At 37.9% G+C, this 20,117-nt stretch overlaps 1 long non-coding RNA gene across 2 annotated transcripts in view; it reads right to left on the bottom strand.

Moving 5' to 3' along the window:
- The window catches only part of LOC148002490 (uncharacterized), a 32,165-nt gene extending 12,471 nt beyond the window's left edge, over positions 1-19,694 (bottom strand). Inside the window, exons 1-3 of one of the 2 annotated variants that reach the window (XR_015633002.1) lie at positions 19,222-19,694; positions 18,091-18,191; positions 14,658-15,940 (exon numbers count right to left, since the gene is read on the bottom strand). This is a non-coding gene — a long non-coding RNA (uncharacterized LOC148002490). Of the gene's footprint in view, positions 1-14,657; positions 15,941-18,090; positions 18,192-19,221 lie in introns of those variants that run through there. The other variant, XR_015633003.1, reaches the window with a different exon arrangement.
- Positions 19,695-20,117: the final 423 nt, after the last annotated feature.

Here is a 20,117-nt window from a genome sequence, read left to right as displayed (position 1 = left end):
ACACAGTGGCTCACAGTTCCACAGGAGTGGATAGCAGCAACAGGACACCTTGAGGCTAATCACCCATCATATCAGCTGTTATAAAGTATGGGTGAATGATAAACACATTTGTGCAGTTAGGCTCTTTCCTTTTTTGTGATGCAGGATCCAAGACCAGGTAGACATGTTTATTGAACCCCCTAGGAGCAGTCAGGGAGAGGATCCTTCCAGTCTCTGCCTGCACAAGAGCTGAAAGTCAGTCACCAGGAGCTCTGACACACCCGAGAGCACAGGTAAGACCACCACTTCTGCTCCAAGGGACCCACCTGTATCCTTTATGACACATATCCAGGAGCATTCTGGGACAGGACCCTTCTAGTTTCTGCCTGTGCCCAGAGCTGACCAAGTCCCACAACTCTCTGTACCCAGATGCCAATGGGAGAAAGCCTGTCTCCAGGAGGGCTGTCACACAGACTTACAGGAAGGTCAAGCCACTGTCAGAGATAGCAAGACCAGCTAACACCAGAGACAACCAGATGGAAAGAGGCTAGTGCAGGAACCTAAGCAATAGAAACCAAGGCTACTTGGCTTCATCAAAGCCCAGTTTTCCCACCAAAGCAAATAATGGATATCCCAACACACCAGAAATGAAATATTTGGATTTAAAATCACACTTCATGATGATGATAGAGGACTTTAAGAAGGACATAAATAACTCCCTTAAAGAAATGCAGGACAACACAAGTAAACAAGTAGAAGCCCTTAAAGAGGAAACACAAAAATCCCTTAAAGAATTACAGGAAAACACAACCAAACAGATAAAGAAATTGAACAAAACCATTCAGGATCTGACAATGAAAATAGAAACAGAGAAATCACAACATCAATGCAAAAGTACTCAATAAAATTCTTGCAAATCAAGTCCAAGAGCCCCTCAAAATGATCATCTATCATGATCATGTAGGCTTTAACCAAGGTATGCAGTGAAGATTCAATATAAGGAAATCAGTCAACTATCCACTATATAAACAAAGTCAAAGAAAAAAAACACATGATAATTTCATTAGATGCTGAGAAAGCATTTGAAAAATTCAATGTCTGTTCATGTTAAAAGTCTTGGAAAGATCAGGAATTCAAGGCCAATACCTATACATATTTAAATCAGTATACAGCAAACCAGAAGTCAACATTAAACTAAATGGAGAGAAACTTGAAGCAATCCCAATAAAATCAGGGACTAGACGAGGCTTCTCACTCTCTTCCTATTTATTCAATATAATACTCAAAGTCCTAGCCAGAGCAATTAGACAACAAGGGAAAAGGGATACAAATGGGAAAGGAAGAAGACAAAATATCACTATTTGCAGATGATATGATTGTATATATAAGTGACCCCAAAAGTTTCACCAGAAAACTAATGAGTCTGATAAACAAATTTACCAAAGTGGCTGGATATAAAATTAATTCAAACAAATCAGTAGCCTTCCTGTACTAAAAAGAGAAACGTACTGAGAAAGAATTGGGGAAATGAAACCCTTCACAATAGTCACAAATAACATAAAACCTTGTTGCGACTGTAACCAAGCAAGTAAATGATCTGTAGGACAAGAACTTCTGTTTCCAAAGAAAGAAATTGAAGACGATCTCAGAAAATGGAAAGATCTCCCATGGTCATGGATTGCCAGGATGAAAATTGTAAAAATGGCCATCTTGCCCATAACAATCATCAGATTCAATGCAATCCCCATCAAAATGCCAACTTAATTCTTCATTTAGTTAGAAAGAGCAATTCTCACATACATTTAGAATAACAAAAAACCCAGGATATTGAAAAATATCCTCAACAATAAAAGAACTTCTGGAAGAATCACTGTCCCTGATCTTAAGCTGTACTACAGTGCAATAGTGTTAAAAACTTTATGGTATTGATACTGAGTCAAGCAGGTATATCAATTTAATAGAATTGAAGACTGGGAAATGAACTGCCACAACAATGGTCACTTGGTCTTTGACAAAGGAGCTAACACCATCCAGTGGATAAAAGATAGCAATTTCAACAAAAGACCCTGGTTCAACTGGAGGTTAGCATGATGTAGAAGAATGCAAATCAATCCATTCTTATAGATCTGTACAAAGCTCAATTCCAAGTGGATCAAGACCTTCACATAAAACTAGATACACTCAAACTAATAGGAGAAAAAGTGGGGAAGAGGCTCGAACATGGGGGCATTGGGAAAAATTTCCTGAACAAAACACAAATGGCTTGTGATCTAAGATCAAGAACAGACAAATGGGACCTCATCAAATTGTAAAGCTTCTATAAGGCAAAGGACACTGTCATTAGGACTAAACGGCAACCAAGAGATTGGGAAATATCTTTACCAATCCTACATCTGATAGAAGGATAATATCCACTATATACAAAGAATTCAAGAAGTTAGACTCCAGAGAATCAAATACCCCTATTAAAGAAGGGGGTACAGAGCTAAACAAAGAATTCTCAGCTGAGGAATATCTAACTGCTGAGAAGTATCGAAAGAAATTTCAACATCCTTAGTCATCAGGGAAATGCAAATCAAAACAACCCTGATATTTCACCTCACAACAGTCAGAATGTCTAAGATAAGGAAAAAAACCCTCAGGTAACAGCAGATTCTCTGGAGGATGTGGAGAAAGAGAAACACTTATCCATTGTTGGTCAGGTTGCAAGCTGTTACAACCACTCTGGAAATCAGTCTGAAGGTTCCTCAGAAAATTGGACATTACACTACCTGAGGACCCAGCTATACCACTCCTGGGCATATACCTAAAAGATGCCCCAACATATAACAAGGACACAAGCTCCACTATATTCATAGCAGCCTTATTCATAATAGCCAGAAGCTGGAAAGAACCCAGATACCCTTCAACAGAGGAATAGATACAGAAAATGTGGTACATCTACAGGATGGAGCACTACTCAGCTATCAAAAAGAGTTATGTCATGAAATTTATAGGCAAATGGATGGAACTAAAAAATACCATCCTGAGTGAAGTAACCCAGTCGCAAAAAAAAAAAAAGAAAGAAAGAAAGAAAGAAAGAAAGAAAGAAAGAAAGGAAGGAAGAAAGGAAGGAAGAAAGCATGGTATACAGTTACTGATAATTGGATATTAGCCCACAAGCTCTGATTACCAAAGATACAATCCACAGACCACATGAAGCTCAAGAAGAAGGACAACCAAAGTGTGGAAGCTTCAGTCCTTCTTAAAGGGGGAAACAAAAAGATTCATAGGAGGAGTTATGGAGACAGAGTTTGGAGCAGAGACTGAAGGAATGGGCATTAAGAGCCTGCCCGATATGAGGGTCCAGCCCATATACTTAAAGCCACCAAACCCAGACAATATTGTTAATGCCAAGAAATGCATGCTGACAGGAACCCGATATAGCTGTCTTCTGAGAGGCTTTGCCAGAGCATGACAAATACAGAGGCAAATGCTAGCAGCCAACCATTGAACTGATAATGGGGTCCCCATTGGAGGAGTTAAAGAAAGGATTTAAGGAGCTGAAAGGGTTTACAACACCATAAGAACAACAATACCAACCAATGCATGCTCCTAGGGACTAAACGACTACCTAAAGACTATACATGGACAGACCCATAGCTCCAGCTGCACATATAGCAGAGGATAGTCTTGTTGGGCACCAATGGGAGGGAAGCACTTGGTCCTGCCAAGGCGGGACCACCACCACCAAAACCACCCTCCCAATGTAGGGAAATGTCAGGGTGATGAGGAGTGGGTGGTTCAGTGGGGGAACACTCTTATAGAAGAAGGGAGAGGGGGGATGTGATAGGAGGTTTATGTACGAGAAACTGGGGAAGGGGATAAAATATGAAATGTAAATTTAAAAAAATGTCCAATTAAAAAAAAGTCTATTCACATCTCAATTAACCCAATACATATAATCATCTTAGAAACATGCACAGAGGCTAATCTAAGGCAAACTCTCCCTGGTGAAAGTACCCACTGTCTTATCTTCTGTGTGATTACAGATGTCACCATGTTGACAATCAGCACTGACTATCACAAAATCATGTTGTCAATTCTTACAAAGATTCACTCAGACACAGAGAGTAATGTCAAGATTCAGTGCATACCCCACTGAAGCATGGCTGTATCAAGTAGCATTTTATTACTATTTCAAAGAATATGAGAAATAAAGTGAAATGTTACCATCATCTTTATATTTGGTTGTGAGCCTAGCCTTCAACGGCTGAGCCATCTCTCCAGCCCTACCATCATCTTTAAAATGTAGTAAAATTATATTTTCAAAACTATTTGAAATAGAAAAGTTGAGTAGAGTCATTGCTAGGGGAAATTAATTAATTAATAATAATTAAAATAAAGTAGCAAAAACGTAAATCAATCAAGTTCAAAATACTGACTTAGCCACAAGTAGTCTTATAGAGCATCCACCTATTAGTAAGTTATATCAACTAGGAAACAGTCAGTAGCAGTACAATGTCACTCAAGTGGTTTTAATCTCTTGATTCTGATTATTTATATCATTAATTGTGTTTCACATTAAAATGTTTTACATATTTTCCTTGATATTACTTTTATACTTCAGTAACTCAAAACAGCAATGAAACAAAAATCACATATTTAAATCATTACTATACTTTATACATTTAAAATTTTATATGTGAACAGCTATTGTGGATAATATATTTTCAGTGATAAGGCAAACATTCACTCACTCTACTTTTGACAAGGGTGGCAACAGGGTTATATCACAAGGGAAATATTTTCTGGTGGGTTTTTATAGGAAATCTACTTTAAATATTAACCATTTCTTAGTAATATGTTCAATTATGTTATGAAAGTAATTCTAGAAAATTGTAAAACATTTTTATGAATAGTTTTACACTGATTATAAATGTAAAATTGGTCTTTCCTCAATTATTTAACTCAAACATTAGCAACTTGCAAGCCAAATATATAAAGTGAATTTAGTGCATTCTTCTAATCACAAAACAATCAGCAGCCATATCTACAAGTGTGCAGGTACATTGGAAAGCTCAAAGTTATGTATTTTCCTGGGCCTGAAATACACACTATTAATTAGTGTTGAATATCTATATGTAGAGCTAATCAAAAAGTAAAGGAAATATTAATATGTACCTGTGTCTATTTAGTCAGTATTTCTATCCCTGCACTAACATTATGACCAAGAAGCCAGTTGGGGAGGAAAGGTTTTATTCAGCTTACACTTCCACATTGCTGTTCATTACCCCAGGAAGTCAGGACAGGAACTCAAGCAGGCCAGGAAACAGGAGCTGATACAGAAGCCATGGAGGGATGTTTCTTACTCACTTGCTTCCCCGACTTGTTCAGCTTCCTTTCTTATAGAACCCAAGACTAAGGGCCCTGGGATGGCACTACCCACAAATAGCTAAGCCCTCCCCCCTTGATCACTAATTGAGAAAATGCCTTTACAGCTGGATCTCATGGAGGCATTTCCTAAAGGAGGTTCCTTTCTATGTGTTAACTCCAACTTATGTCAAGTTGACACACAAAATCAGTCAGTATAATTGAAACCCTATCAATTTGGTACACAAACACATCACTCTAAAGTCTCAACCCTTACTTTCTTATTCATCCCCAAGATCTAAATAACTTTAAAATCCCACAGTCTTTACAAATTCTTACATATTAAAATTTCCCTTTGAAATATCCAATCTCTTTTATAGTTCAAAGTCTTTAAAATTCAAAGTCCCTTAACTGTGGTGTCTACTAAAATATTTTCTTACTTGAAGAGGGAAAAATATCAGGTCACAGTCACAATCAAAAGGAAAATCAAACTCTATGTCTGGGATCCACTCACAATCTTTTGGGCTCATCCAACTTCTTCAACTGTCACTTCTCCAACTCTGCCCTCTGTAGCATTAAGCTCAGCTTGATCTATTCCACTGATGTTGCTGTTCTTGGTGATCATTCCATGACACTGTAATCTCCAGTACACTGAGGTCTTGTGCTGCAACTAGGCTTCACTAACAGCCTCTCATAGGGTCTCTTCATGGCAGCAAGTGTCGAATTCTTTACATGGTCCCATGAACCCTAGGCTATCAACTGCAACTGAGACGACCAACACCAATGGCCTTCCATGGCCTCTCACAGTAGCAAGCCTCAGTTGCTCTTCATGGTCCCTTCATTCCTTCAAAATCAGTACCACCTGGGTGGCCCTTAAGACATTACAAGGGGTTGGGGATTTAGCTCAGTGGTAGAGCGCTTGCCTAGGAAGCGCAAGGCCCTGGGTTCGATCCCCAGCTCCGAAAAAAAGAACCAAAAAAAAAAAAAAAAAGACATTACAAACTCCAACTGCAGCACGAAGTACAACCTTGGCTATCTCTGGAACACAGCTTTTTTGTGCTCTCATAATACACTTCCCAGAAGATTTCACCTCAATGGTGCTTTTCTTAACCACCACTAATTTCTTAGCTCTGGTTAATGAGCATCAATAGTCCCAGAATGCAAAGTTTCACTTAATAGTTCAGCAGAACAAGATACCAATCCTGTTAATCACAGCTGACCAAAACCACAGAATCTGCACAATCAAAATAGCAACATCCCTCATAAGAGTCTTTAATCTTCCCTCTGAAATTTCACAAGCCAGGCCTCCATCTTCTGCACTGTTGACATTATCCTTCAAAATCCTACAGAACATCCCACAGAACTCTTAACATCCCAATGGCTCTTATAGCTCAGAGTTCCAAAGTCCTTCCACAGTTCTCCCCAAATATGGTCAGGTTGTCCCAGGAATAGCCCACTGTGTTGGTACCATTTTTCTTCTATCCCTGCACTAACACCATGATCAAGAAGCAAGTTGGAAGGAAAGTGTTTATTCAGCTTACACTTCCACATTGATGTTCATCACAACAGGAGGTCAGGACTGGAACTCAAGTAGGCCAGGAAGCACGAGCTGAGGCAGAGGCCATAAAAGAATGTTACTTACTGGGTGGCTCAACTTGTTTCCTGATAGAACTCTCAGGACTACCAGCCCAGGGATGGCACCACCCACAATGGGCCCTCCCACCCTTGATCACTAATTGAGAAAATGCCTTACAGCTGGATCTCATGGAGGCATTTCCTCAAGGGAGGGCTCCTTTCTCCGTGATAACTTCAGCTTGTGTCAAGTTAACACAGAAAACCAGCCAGTATACTATGTGACATTACACATGAACAAATAGAAATCTTGAGTCAATTTTTACATGTAAGGTTTAAGAAATAGGGTTAGGGACTTAACCAAAAGGTAAAAGAAATACATGTAATCTATTCAGAACCCAAAGTGCCTTTTTACTCACACCTGAGGGATAAAGATAAGTTTTGGGATAGAGGAGTAGATCCAAGTTTGGATGATTACAAGTAATGTACTCTTTCAATTTTGCATATGTATACGTTCAGGTGTTTTTTTTTTTCACAAGATTCATAGAATATGGCATCACGATCTCAGTGGCGTACACCTATAATACCTGCACTTGGGAGACACAGACAGGAGGAGAATCAAGAGTTTTTAAATTAAGGTCAGTTTCAGTTACAGAGTGGGTGTCAGGCCAGCCTGGGTTAAATAAGACTTTGTCTCAGTTAACTAAATGACTAATTAGTTTGACTCCTTTGAGCTTTGTTTTATGGTTATGGAAATTGAGATTAGAAGTTTTCATTAACTTTCCCAAGATCATGCTAAAGAGTGAACAAGCAAAAACATGTGTCTCTGCTTCACGGGCTGTGATCGCAGGGGCCCTCGCTGGTTTTGCTCCCATCTTAAGATCCTAAAGGAGTCTCTTCAGTTTCCTTGCCCTAAGACTCAAATGTCATTTCTCTTTTCTTTGGATCTTCTATTTTCCTGCAAACTTCTGCCTCATTCTTCCATTGTACTTGCTGTGAATGTTGTCTTTTATTCCAATTTGTGCAGACACATTCAAGCAATAAGGTGTCTAATGCCAGGGACAAGCTGGGCATCATGTCCATGTTGGGAGGAGTATACAAAAGAGTGTGACTAAATGCAAACATAATTTTTAAGTATTGGGAAATAGCTACTATGTATGGTTGTTTTCTAAAGCACTTTATAACACAACAGATCAATCCTTCTATCTTTCTTCCTTTTCCTTTTCTTGCTTTATGACTTAGTTTCTGTTTCCCTGAAAAAAAATTTGGTGGGCTTTGGCTTTGAAATAGAGAACCTCTCTTTTTCAATGTCCACATACATTAGTCCCTGTGATCACTACATATGAATAAGTTAGTCAATATGAATGCATCTTAATTTTTTAAAATCCCATAATTTTGCTTGGGAAAAAATTTTCCTGCAGAAAATTAGTTTGAGGTAGAGGGAGAGAAAATGGCTTCAAGAGGGTACCATTCTACTAGCTGTTTCTCAAATTTTCTAGGCATTACAGGGCATGAACTGAACAACTATGGTAACTCAGTTCACATTTTAGGCCCGTACTTTCCTAATAGGAACTGCTGGAAGGTGCAAGCCTAACCCTACTTCTGGCCTGCTGGAGAGAACTTCCTTCTGGGTTTTTCAATAGAAAATATGCCAATGGGTTTTGTCTTGTAAAACAGTGCAACCAACATGGACACAATGTCCCTGGGACTGCATGTTTCATTGCTTGCATCTGCCTGCTGTGCTCAACACAAGTTGGCACAAAAGATATTATTCACAGCTAAGATAATTAAAGAATAAGACAGAAATTTGCAAGAGAAATAGAAGATCAAAGAAAAAAGAAACTGCATAGTGAGTCCCACCCTCTTGACACCAGTATGGCCAATACAAACTTTGTTAGAGGAACATGGCCAGTCAGTAAGAGAGAGAGGTGCTGACTCTAGAGTCGAAAGCATATAACCCTGCCAGGAGTGGTTCATTAGTTTGGTTTAGAAAATAAGGAGGAGATTTATACTGAGCAATGAAGGGAACTAGAATTAATGTTTTGTTCAGTGAACTAGAATTGCTTAAAAATATAGCACATGTTTTGCAACATGTGTCTATGTGTTTGTTTGAACATTCTATGCTGAAATTATTAAACTAAGAGTCTAACATACTTTCTGCCATGCCCTTATGCAGGGAAAAGCATCAAACATTTATTGTTTTGCACATCACAGATTCTGATGCCTGTTTTTCATTAATCTCTACAAATTGCTTCTGTTAGCTACTTTCTACATTGTCAATATATCAATCTAGGCACATCATTTCAGAAGATAACATGAAAATCTTTCTGGAAACTTTACACATTACAGATTCCTTTTCTGATTTGGGCTATCAGAGGGAATACAGAATGTATTTCCTAAAGAGGTCATTATAGTATTGATGAGCTAGCTAACGCTGAATGGACTGTTTCTCCATATAACTTCATTCTATAGAGTTTTCAAGGTTTGAAAATCTAATTATGTTTATTTCTCTTATTCTGGGGGTGTTCTTACATTACTCCGCCAACCTTTCCTCCCACCCAATCCTTCCACGTACCACTCACTACAATCTTTTATATTCATGTTTGCTTTTATTCATTAATTGCTATTACATGCATATTCCTAATGTTTAAATACAACTGCTTACTCTGTGTCATGGGAATTAAGTGTATGTTTTCAGGGCTCACCATTTAGTATTAGATAGATGCTACTATACCTCTGCTTCTTCCACTCCAAATCTTGCACCCTCGATATGCAGATATATTTAGTCCCCTTCTACTCTCTTTCGTGTAATGTGAAATTTGGCTAAAATTAGAGGACAAGGAGTGACTATTATAAGACCAGTATCCTTAATAATTTCAATCAACAGTGAAAGAGAAACACTGGCAAACATGGTATTTAAAACCATGAGTTTTGGAGTGACACATCTCAAAGTTCAATTCCCATCTCATCTTTTCCAAATGTCAATTTTATTGTGGAGATAACACATGACCATGTATCCAGTTTGACCTCAGAATTCAAATCTTCCTACCTTTACTTGAAGATGCCTGCTATCAAATCTAGCTGTGGTGTACTATCATCCTTTTTACTCATTCATAAGAGAGGTCCAAGAAGAAGCAATTAACTCCAGAGATTGCAAAAGATTGGAAAGATAATTTTAGTCTATTTATTTTCTACTTCTATTTTCTCTCTGTCCCACAGCCCTCCCTACCCAAATCCAGTGAGAGCCCCAATTCTCGCAGGACTGCTCTCACTCTCAAGCCCTTATGTGAGACCACCACTTTTGCTCCAATAACTGTCCAAAGAGAGACATGCCCAGGGTTACACAAGGTGCAGGAACAGCAGAGCAGCCTGGGACAGGATCCTTCCTGTCTCCAGCTGCATCTGCACTCAGAGCTATGGCTGTCCCACAGCTTTCTGTACCCAAATCCTGCCCAGAGTGAGTTGGTCTTCAAGGAGGGCTTTGAATCCTAATATCAGAGTCTCACAGGACCACAGGAGAGGCAAGCTCCAGTCAGAGACAGCAAGACCAACTAACACCATAGATAACCAGATGATGAGAGGCAAGCACAAGAACCTAAGCAACAGAAACCAGGACTACTTGGCATCATCAGAACCCTGTTCTCCCCACACAGCAAATCCTGGATACCCCAACACGCTGGAAAAGCAAGACTTGGATTTAAATCATATCTCATGATGATGATAGAGAACTTTAAGAAGGACATAAGTAACTCCCTTAAAGAAATACAAGAGAACACAGGTAAACAGGTAGAATCCCTTAAAGACGAAATACAAAATTTCCTTTAAAAATTACAGAAAATTACAACCAAACAGGTGAAGGAATTGAACATAACTATCCAGGATCTAAAAGTGGAAATAGAAACAATAAATCACAAAGGGAAACAACCCTAGAGATAGAAAACCTAGGAAAGAGATGAAGAATCATAGATGCAAGGATCACCAACAAAATACAAGAGATAAAAGAGCGTGTCAGGAGCAGAAGATACCATAGAAAACGTTGACACAATAGTCCAAGAAAATGCAAAATGCAAAAAGCTCCTAACCCAAAACATCCAGGAAATTCAGGACACAATAAAAAGAGCAAGTCTAAGGATTATGGGTTTAGAAGAGAGCAAGGGCTGAAACATAAAGAGCCAGTAAATATCTTCAAAAAATTAGAGAAGAAAACTTCCCTAACCTAAAGAAAGAGATGCCCATAGCATATGAGAAGCCTACCAAACTCCAAATAGATTGGACCAGAAAAAAATTCATCTTGTCACATAATAGTCAAAACACCAAATGCACAGAACAGAGAAAGAATATTAAAAGCAGTAAGGGAAAAAGGTCAAGTAACATATAAAGGCAGACTTATCAGAATTACACCAGACTTCTCACCAGAGACTATGAAAGCTAGAAGATCCTTGGCAGATGTCATACAGACCCTAAGAGAACACAAATGCTAGCCCAGCTATATCCAGCAAAACTCTCAATTAACATAAATGGAGAAACCAAGATATTCAATGACAAAACCAAATTTACACAATATCTTTCCACAAATCCTGCCCTACAAAGGATATTAAATGGAAAATTCCAACACAAGGAGGGAAACTACATCCTAGAAAAAGCAAGAAAGTAATTTCCTTGCAATGACACCAAAAGACAAGAGAGACACAAACATAATTCTACCTCTAACAACAAAAATAACAGAGAAGAACAATCAGTAGTCCTTTTTTCGAAACTTAGGACCAAACCCAGGGCCTTATGTTTGCTAGGCAAGCACTCTACCACTGAGCTAAATCCCTAACCCCTCAGTATTCCTTTTTATCTCTTAATATCAATGGACTCAATTCCCCAATAAAAAGATATAGACTCATAGACTGGATACTCCAGGGAACCAAATAATCCTATTGCAAAATGGGTTATAGAGCTAAACAAAGAATTCTCAATTGAGGATTATTGAATGGCTGAGAAGCACTTAAAGAAATGTTCAACATCCTTAGTCATCAGGGAAATGCAAATCAAAACAAGCATGGGATTCCACCTCATGCCAGTCATAATGGCAAGATCAAAACTCAGGTGACAACAGATGCTGACAAGGATGTGTAGAAAGAGGAACTTTCCTCCATTTTTTTTTTTTTTTTTGGTATTGCAAGCCGGTACAACCACTCTGGAAATCAGTCAGAAGCTTGCTCAGAAAATTGACATTGCACTACATGAGGACCCAACTATACCACTCCTGGGCAAATACCCAAAAGATGCTCCAACATACAACAAGGACACATGTTCTAGTATATTCACAGAAGCCTTATTTATAATAGCCAGAAGCTAAAGAGAACCCAGATGTCCTTCAACAGAGAAATGAATACAGAAAATGTGGTACATCTACACAATGGAGTACTATTTAGCTACCAAAAACAATGACATCATGAAATTCATAGGCAAATGGAATGAACTAGAAAATATCGTCCTGAGTGAGGTAACCCAGTCACAAAAGAACACATATGTTATGTTCTACTGATAAGTAGAAATTAACCCCAAAACTCATATTACCCAAGATACAAATCACAGGCCAATTTCAAGAAGAAGGAAGACCAAAATGTAGATGCTTCAGTAGGGGGAGTTGCTTAGAATAGGGAGCAAAATATTCACAGGGAGAAATACAGTGACAAAGAGTGGAGCAGAGACTGAAGGAAAGACTGTCCAGAGACTACCCCACATGGTGATCCAGCACATATGTAATCACTATTGTTGATGCTAAGAAGTACTTGCTACCAGGAGCCTGATATAGCTGTCTCCTGAGAGACTCTGCCAGAGCCTTACTGATACAGATGAGGATACTTGCAGCTAACCATCGGACTGAGCACAGGGACCCCAATAGAGGCGTTAGAGAAAGAACTGAAGGAGCTGAAGGGGTTTGCAGCTCCATAGCAAAAATGACCAGAGCCCCCCAAATCTTCCAGGAACTAAGCCACCAACCAAAGATTACACATGGAGGGACCCATGGCTCTAGCCACTTATTTAGCAAAGGATGGCACTGTCTGGCATCAATAGGAAGAGAAACCCTTGGTTCTGTAAAGACTCAATTCCCCAGTGTAGGAGAGTGGCAGTGTGTTGAGTTGGGAGTGGGTGGGTGGGAAGGAGAACATCTTCATAGAAGCAAGAGAATGGGGGAGAGGAAAGGGGAAACTTGCAAAGGGGATAACATTTGAAATGTAAATACATAAAATATCCAATAAAAATGTGAAAAAATACAGTTTCTATTAAATACTGCTTCTAAGCCTGCACTCATATGACTGGATCACATAGATATAAAATTTAAGCAAGATAAAATAATTCAGAGTATCCTCAAATCATAAACCATTATTGAAAATGAGTCACTCAGCCTTTTTTTCTGGGTTTATGGAGTACCTTGGTGATTTGTGAAAAGCAGAGAAAGAGTGAATGAGACAAGTGGATTAGAACACAATCATGAAGGTGTCACTAATACAGGATTAAAACAAAGCGAGACGGCCTTAAGAAGTAAAATCTACCCAGCAGCTGAAGCTAGCAAATGCAGAGCCACTAGGCCTAGAAACACAGGAACTAAATCTGGCCATCAACTTGAATGAACTTGAAGACAGATTCCTCCCAAGAGTCTACCATCAGGGACCCACCCTGCTGTCAAGCTGATTGTGGTCTTGGGAAGCCTACTTCAAGGACAGCGTCCAGCATACCCACATTACTGGACCACAGGATGTGTGAGGCAATACAATTTTTTTTAATGATTTAAGCTGCTACGTTTGTGGTAACTTTTTGTGGCTGCAAAATTTACCTATCATGAATTGTTAATGTAATTTGGCTACCAATATCTTCAATAATTTATTGCAAATATCTATGATCCCGAAAAGCTGCACAGATTTACTCTAAAACAAAACAAAATGTAGGGTGAGGTGAGCATCATTCTTGACTCTTTAAAATTGAGAGAATATTTGTTCTGGGGAAGGAAACTCAAGACAGACCATAGTTTCCAAGACTTGTATCATGGCCAAAACCCAGGCTTACTTTTCTCAGAAACCTAGCTTGAGATTCAATCTTTTTGTGAGGCTAGAGGAAAAACTTCAATGAGAACCAGTCCAAAAATAAAAATGCATTATGACTCCCAGATGTCAGGCCCAAGGTTACCAAAACAGTGAGGAGCCTACCCAAGATGCTTTTCCACTCTCTAAGGATGCTGTAGAATGAAATATATATAAAATATCCTCTTCTGTGGAAATTCTCCAGTTTAAAAACATCACTTAGTTTTAAAGAATAATTTTAATGACTAAATTACTACAATTAACACATTTAGATATATTTTTACTCACCATTATCTTTTGAAATGTACCAGGGCTAAAGAGCTTTTGTAATCTTTTTTTCCTATTTAGGGTAGAGTGTCTATGCTAAAAGATAACTTAAAATTTCCCTCATTCTGATGTCAATCTGCACAATAATATTTCTATGTAGATGCAAATTCTGTAATGTGCAAGTATTACATCATGTTTTCATGTAAGTAATCACAAATCTTTTCTAAGCAATTGGGAAATAGAATAAAAATCTTGTTTTAGCATGTACAAGTTGTAGATTCAATCTCAAATACACATAAAAATACACATGCCACAAAAGGGACATGCAATTCCTTACTTTGGTAGCACATGTACTAACATGTGATGGAAACACAGAAACTGTCTTCTGTAAGTATCTATACAAAGACATCACTCAAATTTACAAAATAGTCTATATTTTAATGCATTTACCAAAACTCACAAAATATACTCATGGTTTCTATTCATTCATAATAATATAAGAAAAAGGAAAACAGAAAGCCAAAATGCCATTCTGGAATATTACAGAAAAAGTATAATCATATTTATAGTTTACATTAAACTACACAGAACACAAAATAAGGTAGTGGATAAAGAATGTATAAATAAATGAGCATGTGACAGGAGGTATTGCAAAATTTTGATATTAAAATTAAAATAGTATATACTTTAGGATGCCTACAGTGAGGTTCAGAAATACATATCTATGTAAGTTTCTATTATTTAGCTGTCCTACATGACATTAAATATGTGTGTATGTACAAAGTGAGGGTCACAGCACAAGTGTTCACTAGTGACTCTTAGTTCTATGGATAGTTAATCCTTTTAATTTACTAAGACATTTTTTAGTCCATATCTAAGTATATTTCTTCATCTAGATAAAGCACAGCCAAAGTTGTTAGGATTAAACGAGAAAATATTTGTGATTCAATAACACCATTGAGAATAGGAGAAAAGAGTGTGGCTTCCTGCTGAGCAAGGCTGGACTAACTTCCACAGCAAGCCTACCAACCTGAAACAGCAGAAAGGAAGGCTCAAATGAGAACAGTGTTTACTTACAGAAAGTGGTCATCACACAAAGTACACCAGACCATACTGAATGACTATGCTCTTAGACTGATTGAGGCCAGCATCTGGATGAGACTGATAGGTCCTCAAGCATGTGAAATGTGAAGAATCTAGTAGATGACAAGAGTAGCAGAGAAAAAGTGGAGTAAACTGGAGTTTGAAGAGGATGCACAAGAAGAGAGAAACATATTAGCAGATATATTGTTCAGAGTTTCCATAACAAAAGAAAAATCAAATATCCTCTCCCACTGAGGCCAGAAAGGGCAGCCCAGTTAGGAGAATGGAATAAAGGCAGGCAAATGAGTCAAAGTACACCCAACTCTAAGCGTTGGGGGATCCTAATGAAGACCAAGCTGAAGACCATATGTGGGTTGGACCTAGGTCTAGTCCTTGTATGGTCTTTGGTTGGTTTATCCTCTATGAGCCTCCATGGGTCCAATGTAGCTGGCTCTTTTGGTCTTCTTATAGAGACCCTAGCTCTGCTATGTTCATCAATCCTTCCTCCATGTCTTCCCATAAGATTTCCCCAGCTGCGTTTGGCTATGGCTCTCTGCATCTGTCTTTATCAGCTTCTGAGTGCAGCATCTCAGAGGACAGTTTATGTTAGCCTCCTGTGTACAAAAAAACAGCATAGGTATCATTGATAGTGTCAGGGATTGGATCTTGCCCAGAGGATGGATAACATGTGGGGGGAGTAATTGTTCCATGTTTGTGACTGCAAATCTTGTAGGCAGTAACAATTTTGGGTCAAAGATTTTTGCGGGTGGGTTGGTGTCAATATCCCTATCCTGGGAGTCCTGCTGTACCACAGAAGATGGCTACTTCAGGCTCTATTTCTCTATTCCATACCCTTTCCCACCCACTTCCCTCCCTTCATCCACTGCCAATGATAATTTTCTTCCTTCTAAGTAAGATTCAAGCATCTTTGGGCTTCTTGTTCTTTAGCTTTTTGGGGTCTGTAGAATGCAGCCTGGGTATCCTGTACTTGTAGGCTAATATCAACTTATAAGTCAATATATACCATGCATCCTCAGTCTGCGTTACCTCACTTGGGATGATACCTTCCAGTTCTATTCATTTGACTGCAAATTCCATAATGTCCTTGTTGTTCATAGACCAGTAATATTCCATTGTGTAAAGAAACCACATTTTTTTATCCATTTTTTTTCATTTAGGGGAATCTGGGTTGTTTCCAATTTCTCGCTATTATGAATAAAGCTGCTATGACATAGTGGAGCAAATGTCTTTGTTATAAAATGGAGCATATTTTAGGTATGTATGTCTAGAAATGATATAGTTGTGTCTTGAGGTGGAACAGTTATCTGTTTTTTTGAAAAACACCCAGATAGATTTCCACAGCAGTTGTACAAGTTTGCACTCTCACCAGCAACGGTGGAGGAGTGTTCCCCTTGTTCCACAATCGTGCCAGCATGTTCTGTCATTGCATTTATGATAAGAGTCATTTTGATTGGTGTCAGGTAGAATCTCAAAATCCTTTTGATTCACATTTTCCTGATGACTAAGTGCTTTAAACATTTATTTAAGTTCTTCTCTAAATTTAGCGATTCCTCTGTTGAAAATTCTGTTTAGTACTGTGCCTGATTTTTTAATTGGGTTATTTGATTTGTTGGTGTCTAACTTCTTGAATTTTTTTATATATTTGGGATATTAGCCTGTTGTCTAACGTAGTGTTCCCATTCTTTAGGCTGCCATTTTGGGCTACTGACACTGTCCTTTACCACACAGAAATATTTTAGTTTCATGAGGTCTCATTTATCAATTTTTGTTCTCAGTGCCTGACCTTGATGCTGAGCTATTGGTGTTCTGTTCAGGAATTTTTATATTAGACCCAATCTTTCTTCTATTAGATTTAGTGTATCTGGTATTATTTTGACCTCTTTGTATCACTTTGACTTGAGTTTTGTGTAGGGTGATAAATATGCATCTCTTTTCATTCTTCTACATGCAGACATCAAGTTGGACCAGCACCATGTGATGAAACCGTTATTTTTTCAATTGTATAGTTCTGGCTTCTTTGTCAAAAGTTAACTGTCTGTAATATGTGAGTGCATTTCAGTGTCTTCAATTTGGTGCCATTGGTCAACTGTCTGTTTATATACCAATACACTGCAATTTTTATTACTATTGCTCTGCAGTACAGCTTCAAGTCAAGGAAAATGATAACTCCAGAAGTTGTTCTATTGTGTAGGATTGTTTTTGTTATCATTGGTATTCTTATTGTTTGTGTTGTTGCTGTTGTTTTACCATATGAAGTAGAGACTTTTTCTCTCAAGATCTGAAAAGAATTTTTATGGTAACTGCACTGAATTGGTAGGTTCCTTTTGATAATAAGGCTTTTACTATGTTAATCCTACCTGTCCATGAGCATGGGAGATCTATCCATCTTCTGACATCTCCCTCCATGTCTTAGACTTTAACAGGTGTTTAACATATTTGGTTAGAGTTACACTAAAATATTTTATATTATTTGTGGCTATTGTGAAGGGTATCATTCCCTGGTTTATTTCCCAGAGCCAGAAAGCTTTAGTGCAGAATTCTGCCAGACTTTCAAATAAGAGTTAATACCAATACTCTTCAAACTATTCCACAGAATAGAAACAGAAGGAACATTGCGAAACTCATTCTATGAGGCCACATTTCCTTTGATACAAAACCAAAAAAATGACTCAATATAGAAAGAACATTTTAGACCACTTTCTCTTATAAATATTGATGTAAAAATACTCAGTAAAATACTCACACACTGAATCCAAGAACACATCAAAAACATCATCTTCCATGATCAAGTAGGCTTCATCCCAAGGATGCAAGCGTGGCTAAATTATCAACCATATAAACAAACTGAAAGGAAAAAATACATGATTATTTCACCAGACTCTGAAAACTTCTGACAAAAGCCAACACCTCTTCATGTTAATAGTGTTGGAGAGATCAGGGAAACAAAGCTCATACCTAAACACAATAAAGGCAATATACAGCAAGCAAATTGCTAACATCAAATTAAACAGAGAGAAACTTAAAGCAATTCCACTAAAATCAAGGACAAGACAAGGCTGCCCATTCTCTTCCTATCTATTCAATACAGTACTTGAATTTCTAGCCAGAGCAGTAAAACAACTAAAAGAGATCAAGAAGTTACAAATTGGAAAGAAAGAAGTCAAAGCATTGCCATTTACCCATGATATGATGGTATACTTGGCCCTAAAAATTATACCAGAGAACTCCCATATGTGATAAATACTTTTAACAGAGTGACTGAGTACAAAATTATCTCAAAGAAATCAGTATTCCTCTTTATACACATGATAAACTGGCTGGGCAAGAATCAGGGAAACAACACCCTCTACACTATCCACAAATAATATGAAATATCTTCATTTAATCTTAACTAAGCAAGTGAAAGACCTGTTTAAAGAGAGCTTCTCTGAAGAAAGAAGTTGAAGACATCAGGAGATGGAAAACTCTCCCATTCTCATTGATAGGTAGGATTAATATAGGAAAAATGACCATTTTACCCAAAGAAATATACAGATTCAAAACTCATTTTCTTTTAAACAGGAAAAGACAAATGCTTCACAAAATAGCTATTAGCTTGGGCTGGATATTCTCAATAGCCAGAATAAAAATAGGAAATAACATAAAAGCTCTCGAATGAAAGAAATTGATGTTCAAAATATTTATCTTTATTTGGTCTCAGCAATATATTCATTCAGTATAAAACTCATCTGTATTATTAAGTTTATACACAGTGGATAATTATAGAAGTCAAGGGCCCTTTCATTTTAGCCTTTCGATCACTACAATACACTAATGTAAACCAATAATGAAACACCAGTGCAATAGAGTCAAATAGTTTGCAAAGCTCACTTACGTTTCAGCAATCCCAATTGTCTTCTTTCGACTCCTGAGAGAAGGGCTCTTTTGAGTGGTATTAGTGACCCCCCCACACACACACACAGAACAAAAACCCTTTCTGATCTTATTTCTTTTTCTGAAATTTGTCCATTGAGTAAGGTAAACCATTTTTTAATCAGGAGCAGGGCTGCAGAGGGTAAGTGGCAAAACCAGGAAGGAAATTAAACAGCAAAAATCCCATAGTAAGGCAGAATTAGCAAACAGTATGAAATAATAGGTCCCAAGAGCAGACACAATAATCAGAGACACCCTTCTTCAGAGTCCCCCACCTCAAAAAATAATAAAAAACAAAAAAAAAACAAAAACAAAAAACAAAAACAAAACAAAACAACAACAACAAAACCAAGCTAAAACAAGGATAGCATGTATGCAGCAGGCTTAGGACATAGCTCAGTGAGATTTTTGCCGAGTTTAACCGCATCTTGTTATGCCAGGTTCTGTTGATATCCCGTGGGGACTGCTATTTTCTAAATAAAAAGGCATGAGCTGTGGATTTAGGGGAGAGGGAAGTTGAAGGAGAGGGGACTGGGAGAAGTGGAAGGAGAGGAGGCTGCAGTTATGATGTCTTGAATGCGAGAATAATAACTAAAAAGAGTAAAGAGCCAAAAAACATTCTTTGAAGCATGGCTATAGGAATAAATTCTTCATTAAATATGCAACAGAGCAATATGTGTATATCACGGATAGTTTCAGATACATATTTTCCTCTTTTAATTGAGTACTTAATGTGTAGATGTGCATTTTTTGCTCTTTACCTATTTTAGAGCATTGATATGCTTCAGAATAAGTTTAAAAAGAAAAATAGGATAAGGTAAAAGAAGGAAAAATCTGAATTTTGAACCTATATTTCCT

The sequence above is a fragment of the Rattus norvegicus genome, chromosome 11, assembly GCF_021556685.1.
Source record: "Rattus norvegicus strain SHRSP/BbbUtx chromosome 11, alternate assembly SHRSP_T2T, whole genome shotgun sequence".
Lineage (NCBI taxonomy): Eukaryota > Metazoa > Chordata > Mammalia > Rodentia > Muridae > Rattus > Rattus norvegicus.
The sequence above is the reverse complement of the archived record's forward strand: the minus strand, read 5'-3'. Positions and strand labels throughout refer to the sequence as shown.